Source organism: Ambystoma mexicanum, chromosome 5p (assembly GCF_040938575.1).
Source record: "Ambystoma mexicanum isolate Mex_15411 chromosome 5p, UKY_AmexF1_1, whole genome shotgun sequence".
Taxonomy (NCBI): domain Eukaryota; kingdom Metazoa; phylum Chordata; class Amphibia; order Caudata; family Ambystomatidae; genus Ambystoma; species Ambystoma mexicanum.
In genome coordinates, this window is record NC_090930.1 from 741088218 (window position 1) to 741100989 (window position 12772).

Consider the following 12772-nt stretch of genomic DNA (forward strand, 5'->3'; position numbering starts at 1 on the left):
AGAGGTTAGCTTTACATGCCATGAGGGAGGAAGAGGTCTTTCAAGCACTGTTGTGTATGTTGGTCAATCCCTCTGAAACGCAAAAGGGATGTGCACATAGAAATCAAAGCAGAGTCATCCAGAGAGACTATTTAATTCTTTTTTTTTCAAATTCTCAAAAGGAAGCTGCTATCAAATTGAACTATTCATCACAGCCACTGCTAGGAAATCTATGTGCATAAAATGACAATACACCCAAAGGAAAACAAAATATAGCTATAACATGTCAGATTACTAAATTCAGAGTCCAGCCTACTAACCATTAGACCATGGAACCTAAATACTTCCGCAAATGCTGAACTTCATTATGCCAAAACAGAGGCAGTCAGAAACAATATTTAATATTGCTTAATCATATGCCTCAAGAGGAAGAATTTGATCTACATGCTCTATAAAGCACAGAGATTGCTATAGCACAACGTCAATCGACAACATCGCTGTGTTTGTATGATATCAGTCAATTGGGACTATGAATATGTAAAAATTGTAAATGTGCTCTATATTGCCATTTCTGATTCATCGCTCTCAGGTGCATCTTGCAAGGGTTCCATGGTGTAATGGTTAGCGCTTTGGACTTTGAATCCAACGATCCGAGTTCAAGTCTCGGTGGAACCGTTATCTTGCTCTTACACTCCATTTTCTAATTTCTCAAATTACAATTCAACAGAGTTAATATTCAGAAGTTCAGTCGACTCTCTCTGCACGACATTACATTTAAATGCACTTTGGTGCCTGATACCAATACAGTGATGCAACTACATATCGTTAATGTACAATCCCTAAGGTCAATCAGAGTGGGCACCCAGATATCTCTCAGAAACATTTTCCACAGATGAATAATGTCCAACCTTAACTCTATGAAAAGAAAAATGTACACACTATGTGCAGTAGATTCTCTGCTCACTGGAACATGCAGAAACAACATTGATGTGAAAAGATTGGAAAAAGCCCTATTTTATTAACATTAAAAAATGTTATACAATTATTTTGGTGAATCATATTCACTTTCACAATCATTCCTATGTTTCAAGCAATTTGATGGTCTTATTAAATGTGTAAAAAATGTAATTCTTTGAGTTGACAAACTGTATGGAGAGCAAACTTTTTATAACTTACAAGAGTTATGAGTTCTAGAAAGTAGTGCATTTACTGATCAAGTGCCCTTGTTTAAATGTACTTACTTTATTTGGATCACACCTTTCTCGAAAGAAGAAATAAACTCTAAATTATCAGGAAACAATTCAACTGATTTTAGGGGCCTCCTGGGCTTTCAATGCAAATCGCTGAGATCAAAAGCCAGTTTAATAGCCATTATACCTTGGAGCTTTGGAGATATGAGAGTGGGCAGTTTCTTTGTGGCAAAAGAGAGTCATCCCCAGACCCAGAAACTATTAATATTCTTTGGTCAAAGAAGACTGCCATCAAAGTGGGCTGTAAAGCAAAGCTATTGCTGTTATATCTATCTGCAAATGAAAGGCAACTCTAAAAGAGAAGCAGCCCCAAGGTCCCACCGAGACTTGAACTCGGATCGCTGGATTCAGAGTCCAGAGTGCTAACCATTACACCATGGAACCCACATATTCAGTAGCATGATGCACTTCATTCTGGAAAAACAGAGCACATCAGAGAAAATATGTAATATTCCTATATCATTAGACTCCAGAGGAAGAATTTGATGCAAATGAGACATGAAGCCAATACTTTGCGATTGCACAGCATCCAACAGCAACAGTGCTGCTTCGATATAATATCAGTAAACGGTTACTATAGGTCAGTAAAAATCTTGACTGTGCCCTATATTCTCATTGCCCTTATGAAGCTCTGCTCAACAAGGGTTCCATGGTGTAATGGTTAGCACTTTGGACTTTGAATCCAGCGATCCGAGTTCAAGTCTCGGTGGAACCTCTCTCTTGCTCTAACACACTTTGTCTCCTTGTTGTCTTAAATTATAGGCCAAAGATAGTAATATTCATAAGGTTAGTGGTGTAGGGTATTCATTTTCGCTCTCACTCTCTGGCATAACTTTTCATAAAAATCCACTTTTGTGCCTAGCACCTTAACCTTTATGCATTTTTTTTAAATGTATGAACAGTGAGGTCATTCTGAGTCGATGGGCAGATCTGCATCGGAAACATACATAAAAGATTTGAAATTTTCAAACTTAACTCAATGTTAAGAAACATGCTCAATCTGTGACCCAATGGATTCTCTTTTTACTTGAAGATGCAGCAACAACATTAATAATACCATTTTGGGAAAAGCAGCTCTATTGTATCGCCATTCTCTTTCAAAATTGTTAAAGGGTTAATCCTATGAAAAGCGACCACATTCAGAATCAATGATATTAATCAAGCGTCTATACAGTCTTTACATGTTTGTAAAATGAAGGTATCAGTTTGAGATGAAAAATAGAACGAAGAACACACTTTTCTTAATTCACAAAAGGCCTGAGGTGTATAAATACTGTTTGTACCGACCAAGGGCCCATTCGTGAATGTACTTACTTTAGTTGGATCATACCTTTCTTCAAAGAAGACATCCACAATAAACGATAAGGGAAAGGTTCGACTGATGGTAAACTCTTACAGAGATTTGAATGCAAATTATTGGATTCAACCTCCAGGGTGCTACCATTACACCATGGGTCTTTCACACCACAGAAAGTGGTGGGTTTCATTGTGGCTAAAGAGCGTCATCCATGGAAAATCTTTCTTTTTTCAAATGCACCCAGGGAATAATGCTATGAAAGTGGGCGACACAGCAGCGTCATTGCTATTAAAACAAGACACTGAGAGGAAAACAAACACAGTAATTCCCAAGGTCCCACCGAGATTTGAACTCGGATCGCTGGATTCAGAGTCCAGAGTGCTAACCATTACACCATGGAACCTACATACTTAGTGACATGATGAACGTCATTGCAGCAAAAAAAGAGCCTTTTAGAGAATGTATGCAATATTCTTTTATCTTATGCCTCCAGAGGAAGAATCCTATCCAAATGAGCTGTAAAGCAAAGAGTTTGCTATTGCGCAACAACCAACTAAACAGTTCCACATTTGCATAATATCCGTGGGCTAGGAATATGAGTTTGTTAAAATGATGCATGAGATCTCGATTCTCATTTCTGTTACAACTCTGTCAGGTTGCACCAGCAAGGGGCCCATGGTGTAATGGTTAGCAAAGAACATTACTGAAGGGCCCCTCGGCCAGCCAGAAAGCCAAAATGGAGAGAACGGGCATGAACTGGTTGTGAATGAGCTTCAAAATGCGTTCACAGGTAATTGAACTGGTGATCTCCTCAGTTTATACACCTGGAACTCCTGTCAATAGCAACAGTCGGCAGCTGGGTTGCCAGACATTTCGTCGAAAAAAATTTGTCGACAGGACAATTGGTCGAAACCATTTGGTCGAAAACCAAATGGTCGAATTGCTTTGTTTTTTATTTTCACATTTTTTTTTGGGGGGGGGTTTGGGGGGGTCCCCCCAACCCCCTTTTTTTCTAAAAAACCCTTTTTTTCCCTAAACTACAACCTAAAAAATAGATATATAAATAAATTAAAAAATCGACCATTTGGCTTTCGACCAAATTACGTCGACCAAATGTCTTTCGACGAAATGTCTTTCGACGAAATGTCCGGACAGCGGCAGCTGGTCTGTGTCAGTAATGGCAATTTGATTTTGCCATTTTCACAACTCCCTAATAAATGAACAAAATGTTCCATTTGTAGGCACAGTTACATGCTATGGTATGTATACCATGCTTAATAACCACCATAGGAGGCTCAGAGCACCATCCGCATTCTTACGTACAAAACATGTAAGGAAATAATCAGATCTTTTGCTCTGCAGGAGTCAGGCTTCTTTAAAGCCTGACAAAGTGGCAGAGTGCCATTGTAAACTGAGGCATGATGAAACCATGCCCAAGAACCCAGGCAGGTTAAACCCTTCCACTCATGCCCCTATGCCCCGAATGGCCACGAACGGCCAGGTTCTATAGACAGGGCAGCTGGCATGGATTATGGACACTTTTAACATAGGGTGGTTTTTCACCCTTATCTCCTCTGGGAGCAAAGCGCTGGACAGGGTTTCCTGTACGTTTTTGAGGTTTGCAGGGATCTATGTGTGGATGTTTCTTGGTGTGAAAAGCATGACACCTTTTGGGGTGACACCAGGCTCTTCTGGGAGTTAATTTGCATAATCTCTACTTTCTATTTTATGTGACATGGGCTGCAGTTACATTGTTCTGTTAATAGAGGGCAACACACAGGTCATAGTTCCAAACAGGGGTGCACAGTCTGCTTGCTAGCTTACATTTACAGTTCTATTTGGGATTCACCGCCTTTTCATAAACTGAGTACTCTTCCGGAGTATTTCTAACTTATGTAGGTGTTTTGGGGGTGTTACGTGCCTTTGTATGACTGCTGCAAACCACTTGATATTAGACATTGATTGGAAACGACATAAAAAATCCTGACACAAATTGTAAGCGGACATAAAATGACCTATATTAGCTAATATAAGTAAACAGACATCACTCCCCCATCCCCACAAAAAGGGATGTATGCGTACACAAAAAATAAAAATGAAAAACAAGCAACTACTGCAGTTAAAATCTAAAAATGTAAATTCAGTTACATGATCATGACTCGGAAGGGGAAGTTAAAAAGTAAAAAAACACACGGTAGGAGAGAGGTTAGCTTTACATGCCATGGGAGGAAGAGGTCTTCCAAGCACTGTTGTGTATGTTGGTCAATCCCTCTGAAACGCAAAAGGGATGTGCACATAGAAATCAAAGCAGAGTCATCCAGAGAGACTATTTAATTCTTTTTTTTTCAAATTCTCAAAAGGAAGCTGCTATCAAATTGAACTATTCATCACAGCCACTGCTAGGAAATCTATGTGCATAAAATGACAATACACCCAAAGGAAAACAAAATATAGCTATAACATGTCAGATTACTAAATTCAGAGTCCAGCCTACTAACCATTAGACCATGGAACCTAAATACTTCCGCAAATGCTGAACTTCATTATGCCAAAACAGAGGCAGTCAGAAACAATATTTAATATTGCTTAATCATATGCCTCAAGAGGAAGAATTTGATCTACATGCTCTATAAAGCACAGAGATTGCTATAGCACAACGTCAATCGACAACATCGCTGTGTTTGTATGATATCAGTCAATTGGGACTATGAATCTGTAAAAATTGTAAATGTGCTCTATATTGCCATTTCTGATTCAACGCTCTCAGGTGCATCTTGCAAGGGTTCCATGGTGTAATGGTTAGCACTTTGGACTTTGAATCCAACGATCCGAGTTCAAGTCTCGGTGGGACCGTTATCTTGCTCTTACACTCCATTTTCTAATTTCTCAAATTACAATTCAACAGAGTTAATATTCAGAAGTTCAGTCGACTCTCTCTGCACGACATTACATTTAAATGCACTTTGGTGCCTGATACCAATACAGTGATGCAACTACATATCGTTAATGTACAATCCCTAAGGTCAATCAGAGTGGGCACCCAGATATCTCTCAGAAACATTTTCCACAGATGAATAATGTCCAACCTTAACTCTATGAAAAGAAAAATGTACACACTATGTGCAGTAGATTCTCTGCTCACTGGAACATGCAGAAACAACATTGATGTGAAAAGATTGGAAAAAGCCCTATATTATTAACATTAAAAAATGTTATACAATTATTTTGGTGAATCATATTCACTTTCACAATCATTCCTATGTTTCAAGCAATTTGATGGTCTTATTAAATGTGTAAAAAATGTAATTCTTTGAGTTGACAAACTGTATGGAGAGCAAACTTTTTATAACTTACAAGAGTTATGAGTTCTAGAAAGTAGTGCATTTACTGATCAAGTGCCCTTGTTTAAATGTACTTACTTTATTTGGATCACACCTTTCTCGAAAGAAGAAATAAACTCTAAATTATCAGGAAACAATTCAACTGATTTTAGGGGCCTCCTGGGCTTTCAATGCAAATCGCTGAGATCAAAAGCCAGTTTAATAGCCATTATACCTTGGAGCTTTGGAGATATGAGAGTGGGCAGTTTCTTTGTGGCAAAAGAGAGTCATCCCCAGAAACTATTAATATTCTTTGGTCAAAGAAGACTGCCATCAAAGTGGGCTGTAAAGCAAAGCTATTGCTGTTATATCTATCTGCAAATGAAAGGCAACTCTAAAAGAGAAGCAGCCCCAAGGTCCCACCGAGACTTGAACTGGGATCACTGGATTCAGAGTCCAGAGTGCTAACCATTACACCATGGAACCCACATATTCAGTAGCATGATGCACTTCATTCTGGAAAAACAGAGCACATCAGAGAAAATATGTAATATTCCTATATCATTAGACTCCAGAGGAAGAATTTGATCCAAATGAGACATGAAGCCAATACTTTGCGATTGCACAGCATCCAACAGCAACAGTGCTGCTTCGATATAATATCAGTAAACGGTTACTATAGGTCAGTAAACATCTTGACTGTGCCCTATATTCTCATTGCCCTTATGAAGCTCTGCTCAACAAGGGTTCCATGGTGTAATGGTTAGCACTTTGGACTTTGAATCCAGCGATCCGAGTTCAAGTCTCGGTGGAACCTCTCTCTTGCTCTAACACACTTTGTCTCCTTGTTGTCTTAAATTATAGGCCAAAGATAGTAATATTCATAAGGTTAGTGGTGTAGGGTATTCATTTTCGCTCTCACTCTCTGGCATAACTTTTCATAAAAATCCACTTTTGTGCCTAGCACCTTAACCTTTATGCATTTTTTTTAAATGTATGAACAGTGAGGTCATTCTGAGTCGATGGGCAGATCTGCATCGGAAACATACATAAAAGATTTGAAATTTTCAAACTTAACTCAATGTTAAGAAACATGCTCAATCTGTGACCCAATGGATTCTCTTTTTACTTGAAGATGCAGCAACAACATTAATAATACCATTTTGGGAAAAGCAGCTCTATTGTATCGTCATTCTCTTTCAAAATTGTTAAAGGGTTAATCCTATGAAAAGCGACCACATTCAGAATCAATGATATTAATCAAGCGTCTTAACAGTCTTTACATGTTTGTAAAATGAAGGTATCAGTTTGAGATGAAAAATAGAACGAAGAACACACTTTTCTTAATTCACAAAAGGCCTGAGGTGTATAAATACTGTTTGTACCGACCAAGGGCCCATTCGTGAATGTACTTACTTTAGTTGGATCATACCTTTCTTCAAAGAAGACATCCACAATAAACGATAAGGGAAAGGTTCGACTGATGGTAAACTCTTACAGAGATTTGAATGCAAATTATTGGATTCAACCTCCAGGGTGCTACCATTACACCATAGGTCTTTCACACCACAGAAAGTGGTGGGTTTCATTGTGGCTAAAGAGCGTCATCCATGGAAAATCTTTCTTTTTTCAAATGCACCCAGGGAATAATGCTATGAAAGTGGGCGACACAGCAGCGTCATTGCTATTAAAACAAGACACTGAGAGGAAAACAAACACAGTAATTCCCAAGGTCCCACCGAGATTTGAACTCGGATCGCTGGATTTAGAGTCCAGAGTGCTAACCATTACACCATGGAACCTACATACTTAGTGACATGATGAACGTCATTGCAGCAAAAAAAGAGCCTTTTAGAGAATGTATGCAATATTCTTTTATCTTATGCCTCCAGAGGAAGAATCCTATCCAAATGAGCTGTAAAGCAAAGAGTTTGCTATTGCGCAACAACCAACTAAACAGTTCCACATTTGCATAATATCCGTGGGCTAGGAATATGAGTTTGTTAAAATGATGCATGAGATCTCGATTCTCATTTCTGTTACAACTCTGTCAGGTTGCACCAGCAAGGGGCCCATGGTGTAATGGTTAGCAAAGAACATTACTGAAGGGCCCCTCGGCCAGCCAGAAAGCCAAAATGGAGAGAACGGGCATGAACTGGTTGTGAATGAGCTTCAAAATGCGTTCACAGGTAATTGAACTGGTGATCTCCTCAGTTTATACACCTGGAACTCCTGTCAATAGCAACAGTCGGCAGCTGGGTTGCCAGACATTTCGTCGAAAAAAATTTGTCGACAGGACAATTGGTCGAAACCATTTGGTCGAAAACCAAATGGTCGAATTGCTTTGTTTTTTATTTTCACATTTTTTTTGGGGGGGGGTTTGGGGGGGTCCCCCCAACCCCCTTTTTTTCTAAAAAACCCTTTTTTTCCCTAAACTACAACCTAAAAAATTAGATATATAAATAAATTAAAAAATCGACCATTTGGCTTTCGACCAAATTACGTCGACCAAATGTCTTTCGACGAAATGTCTTTCGACGAAATGTCCGGACAGCGGCAGCTGGTCTGTGTCAGTAATGGCAATTTGATTTTGCCATTTTCACAACTCCCTAATAAATGAACAAAATGTTCCATTTGTAGGCACAGTTACATGCTATGGTATGTATACCATGCTTAATAACCACCATAGGAGGCTCAGAGCACCATCCGCATTCTTACGTACAAAACATGTAAGGAAATAATCAGATCTTTTGCTCTGCAGGAGTCAGGCTTCTTTAAAGCCTGACAAAGTGGCAGAGTGCCATTGTAAACTGAGGCATGATGAAACCATGCCCAAGAACCCAGGCAGGTTAAACCCTTCCACTCATGCCCCTATGCCCCGAATGGCCACGAACGGCCAGGTTCTATAGACAGGGCAGCTGGCATGGATTATGGACACTTTTAACATAGGGTGGTTTTTCACCCTTATCTCCTCTGGGAGCAAAGCGCTGGACAGGGTTTCCTGTACGTTTTTGAGGTTCGCAGGGATCTATGTGTGGATGTTTCTTGGTGTGAAAAGCATGACACCTTTTGGGGTGACACCAGGCTCTTCTGGGAGTTAATTTGCATAATCTCTACTTTCTATTTTATGTGACATGGGCTGCAGTTACATTGTTCTGTTAATAGAGGGCAACACACAGGTCATAGTTCCAAACAGGGGTGCACAGTCTGCTTGCTAGCTTACATTTACAGTTCTATTTGGGATTCACCGCCTTTTCATAAACTGAGTACTCTTCCGGAGTATTTCTAACTTATGTAGGTGTTTTGGGGGTGTTACGTGCCTTTGTATGACTGCTGCAAACCACTTGATATTAGACATTGATTGGAAACGACATAAAAAATCCTGACACAAATTGTAAGCGGACATAAAATGACCTATATTAGCTAATATAAGTAAACAGACATCACTCCCCCATCCCCACAAAAAGGGATGTATGCGTACACAAAAAATAAAAATGAAAAACAAGCAACTACTGCAGTTAAAATCTAAAAATGTAAATTCAGTTACATGATCATGACTCGGAAGGGGAAGTTAAAAAGTAAAAAAACACACGGTAGGAGAGAGGTTAGCTTTACATGCCATGGGAGGAAGAGGTCTTCCAAGCACTGTTGTGTATGTTGGTCAATCCCTCTGAAACGCAAAAGGGATGTGCACATAGAAATCAAAGCAGAGTCATCCAGAGAGACTATTTAATTCTTTTTTTTTCAAATTCTCAAAAGGAAGCTGCTATCAAATTGAACTATTCATCACAGCCACTGCTAGGAAATCTATGTGCATAAAATGACAATACACCCAAAGGAAAACAAAATATAGCTATAACATGTCAGATTACTAAATTCAGAGTCCAGCCTACTAACCATTAGACCATGGAACCTAAATACTTCCGCAAATGCTGAACTTCATTATGCCAAAATAGAGGCAGTCAGAAACAATATTTAATATTGCTTAATCATATGCCTCAAGAGGAAGAATTTGATCTACATGCTCTATAAAGCACAGAGATTGCTATAGCACAACGTCAATCGACAACATCGCTGTGTTTGTATGATATCAGTCAATTGGGACTATGAATCTGTAAAAATTGTAAATGTGCTCTATATTGCCATTTCTGATTCAACGCTCTCAGGTGCATCTTGCAAGGGTTCCATGGTGTAATGGTTAGCACTTTGGACTTTGAATCCAACGATCCGAGTTCAAGTCTCGGTGGGACCGTTATCTTGCTCTTACACTCCATTTTCTAATTTCTCAAATTACAATTCAACAGAGTTAATATTCAGAAGTTCAGTCGACTCTCTCTGCACGACATTACATTTAAATGCACTTTGGTGCCTGATACCAATACAGTGATGCAACTACATATCGTTAATGTACAATCCCTAAGGTCAATCAGAGTGGGCACCCAGATATCTCTCAGAAACATTTTCCACAGATGAATAATGTCCAACCTTAACTCTATGAAAAGAAAAATGTACACACTATGTGCAGTAGATTCTCTGCTCACTGGAACATGCAGAAACAACATTGATGTGAAAAGATTGGAAAAAGCCCTATATTATTAACATTAAAAAATGTTATACAATTATTTTGGTGAATCATATTCACTTTCACAATCATTCCTATGTTTCAAGCAATTTGATGGTCTTATTAAATGTGTAAAAAATGTAATTCTTTGAGTTGACAAACTGTATGGAGAGCAAACTTTTTATAACTTACAAGAGTTATGAGTTCTAGAAAGTAGTGCATTTACTGATCAAGTGCCCTTGTGTAAATGTACTTACTTTATTTGGATCACACCTTTCTCGAAAGAAGAAATGAACTCTAAATTATCAGGAAACAATTCAACTGATTTTAGGGGCCTCCTGGGCTTTCAATGCAAATCGCTGAGATCAAAAGCCAGTTTAATAGCCATTATACCTTGGAGCTTTGGAGATATGAGAGTGGGCAGTTTCTTTGTGGCAAAAGAGAGTCATCCCCAGAAACTATTAATATTCTTTGGTCAAAGAAGACTGCCATCAAAGTGGGCTGTAAAGCAAAGCTATTGCTGTTATATCTATCTGCAAATGAAAGGCAACTCTAAAAGAGAAGCAGCCCCAAGGTCCCACCGAGACTTGAACTGGGATCGCTGGATTCAGAGTCCAGAGTGCTAACCATTACACCATGGAACCCACATATTCAGTAGCATGATGCACTTCATTCTGGAAAAACAGAGCACATCAGAGAAAATATGTAATATTCCTATATCATTAGACTCCAGAGGAAGAATTTGATCCAAATGAGACATGAAGCCAATACTTTGCGATTGCACAGCATCCAACAGCAACAGTGCTGCTTCGATATAATATCAGTAAACGGTTACTATAGGTCAGTAAAAATCTTGACTGTGCCCTATATTCTCATTGCCCTTATGAAGCTCTGCTCAACAAGGGTTCCATGGTGTAATGGTTAGCACTTTGGACTTTGAATCCAGCGATCCGAGTTCAAGTCTCGGTGGAACCTCTCTCTTGCTCTAACACACTTTGTCTCCTTGTTGTCTTAAATTATAGGCCAAAGATAGTAATATTCATAAGGTTAGTGGTGTAGGGTATTCATTTTCGCTCTCACTCTCTGGCATAACTTTTCATAAAAATCCACTTTTGTGCCTAGCACCTTAACCTTTATGCATTTTTTTTTAAATGTATGAACAGTGAGGTCATTCTGAGTCGATGGGCAGATCTGCATCGGAAACATACATAAAAGATTTGAAATTTTCAAACTTAACTCAATGTTAAGAAACATGCTCAATCTGTGACCCAATGGATTCTCTTTTTACTTGAAGATGCAGCAACAACATTAATAATACCATTTTGGGAAAAGCAGCTCTATTGTATCGTCATTCTCTTTCAAAATTGTTAAAGGGTTAATCCTATGAAAAGCGACCACATTCAGAATCAATGATATTAATCAAGCGTCTTAACAGTCTTTACATGTTTGTAAAATGAAGGTATCAGTTTGAGATGAAAAATAGAACGAAGAACACACTTTTCTTAATTCACAAAAGGCCTGAGGTGTATAAATACTGTTTGTACCGACCAAGGGCCCATTCGTGAATGTACTTACTTTAGTTGGATCATACCTTTCTTCAAAGAAGACATCCACAATAAACGATAAGGGAAAGGTTCGACTGATGGTAAACTCTTACAGAGATTTGAATGCAAATTATTGGATTCAACCTCCAGGGTGCTACCATTACACCATAGGTCTTTCACACCACAGAAAGTGGTGGGTTTCATTGTGGCTAAAGAGCGTCATCCATGGAAAATCTTTCTTTTTTCAAATGCACCCAGGGAATAATGCTATGAAAGTGGGCGACACAGCAGCGTCATTGCTATTAAAACAAGACACTGAGAGGAAAACAAACACAGTAAGTCCCAAGGTCCCACCGAGATTTGAACTCGGATCGCTGGATTCAGAGTCCAGAGTGCTAACCATTACACCATGGAACCTACATACTTGGTGACATGATGAACGTCATTGCAGCAAAAAAAGAGCCTTTTAGAGAATGTATGCAATATTCTTTTATCTTATGCCTCCAGAGGAAGAATCCTATCCAAATGAGCTGTAAAGCAAAGAGTTTGCTATTGCGCAACAACCAACTAAACAGTTCCACATTTGCATAATATCCGTGGGCTAGGAATATGAGTTTGTGAAAATGATGCATGAGATCTCGATTCTCATTTCTGTTACAACTCTGTCAGGTTGCACCAGCAAGGGGCCCATGGTGTAATGGTTAGCAAAGAACATTACTGAAGGGCCCCTCGGCCAGCCAGAAAGCCAAAATGGAGAGAACGGGCATGAACTGGTTGTGAATGAGCTTCAAAATGCGTTCACAGGTAATTGAACTGGTGAT

At 39.0% G+C, this 12772-nt stretch overlaps 11 non-coding genes across 11 annotated transcripts; 6 read left to right on the forward strand and 5 right to left on the reverse strand.

Moving 5' to 3' along the window:
• The first annotated feature begins 582 nt into the window (after window positions 1-582).
• Window positions 583-654, forward strand: TRNAQ-UUG (transfer RNA glutamine (anticodon UUG)). The gene has a single exon. It is a non-coding gene; the product is annotated as a tRNA-Gln (tRNA).
• Window positions 655-1541: 887 nt separating this feature from the next.
• Window positions 1542-1613, reverse strand: TRNAQ-CUG (transfer RNA glutamine (anticodon CUG)). The gene has a single exon. It is a non-coding gene; the product is annotated as a tRNA-Gln (tRNA).
• Window positions 1614-1872: 259 nt separating this feature from the next.
• Window positions 1873-1944, forward strand: TRNAQ-UUG (transfer RNA glutamine (anticodon UUG)). Its single transcript has one exon. It is a non-coding gene; the product is annotated as a tRNA-Gln (tRNA).
• Window positions 1945-2857: 913 nt separating this feature from the next.
• On the reverse strand, window positions 2858-2929 carry TRNAQ-CUG (transfer RNA glutamine (anticodon CUG)). The gene has a single exon. It is a non-coding gene; the product is annotated as a tRNA-Gln (tRNA).
• Window positions 2930-5307: 2378 nt separating this feature from the next.
• On the forward strand, window positions 5308-5379 carry TRNAQ-UUG (transfer RNA glutamine (anticodon UUG)). Its single transcript has one exon. It is a non-coding gene; the product is annotated as a tRNA-Gln (tRNA).
• An 881-nt stretch (window positions 5380-6260) lies between these two features.
• Window positions 6261-6332, reverse strand: TRNAQ-CUG (transfer RNA glutamine (anticodon CUG)). Its single transcript has one exon. It is a non-coding gene; the product is annotated as a tRNA-Gln (tRNA).
• A 259-nt stretch (window positions 6333-6591) lies between these two features.
• On the forward strand, window positions 6592-6663 carry TRNAQ-UUG (transfer RNA glutamine (anticodon UUG)). Its single transcript has one exon. It is a non-coding gene; the product is annotated as a tRNA-Gln (tRNA).
• Window positions 6664-10026: 3363 nt separating this feature from the next.
• On the forward strand, window positions 10027-10098 carry TRNAQ-UUG (transfer RNA glutamine (anticodon UUG)). Its single transcript has one exon. It is a non-coding gene; the product is annotated as a tRNA-Gln (tRNA).
• An 881-nt stretch (window positions 10099-10979) lies between these two features.
• Window positions 10980-11051, reverse strand: TRNAQ-CUG (transfer RNA glutamine (anticodon CUG)). Its single transcript has one exon. It is a non-coding gene; the product is annotated as a tRNA-Gln (tRNA).
• A 259-nt stretch (window positions 11052-11310) lies between these two features.
• On the forward strand, window positions 11311-11382 carry TRNAQ-UUG (transfer RNA glutamine (anticodon UUG)). Its single transcript has one exon. It is a non-coding gene; the product is annotated as a tRNA-Gln (tRNA).
• A 914-nt stretch (window positions 11383-12296) lies between these two features.
• On the reverse strand, window positions 12297-12368 carry TRNAQ-CUG (transfer RNA glutamine (anticodon CUG)). Its single transcript has one exon. It is a non-coding gene; the product is annotated as a tRNA-Gln (tRNA).
• Between the last annotated feature and the right edge of the window lie 404 nt (window positions 12369-12772).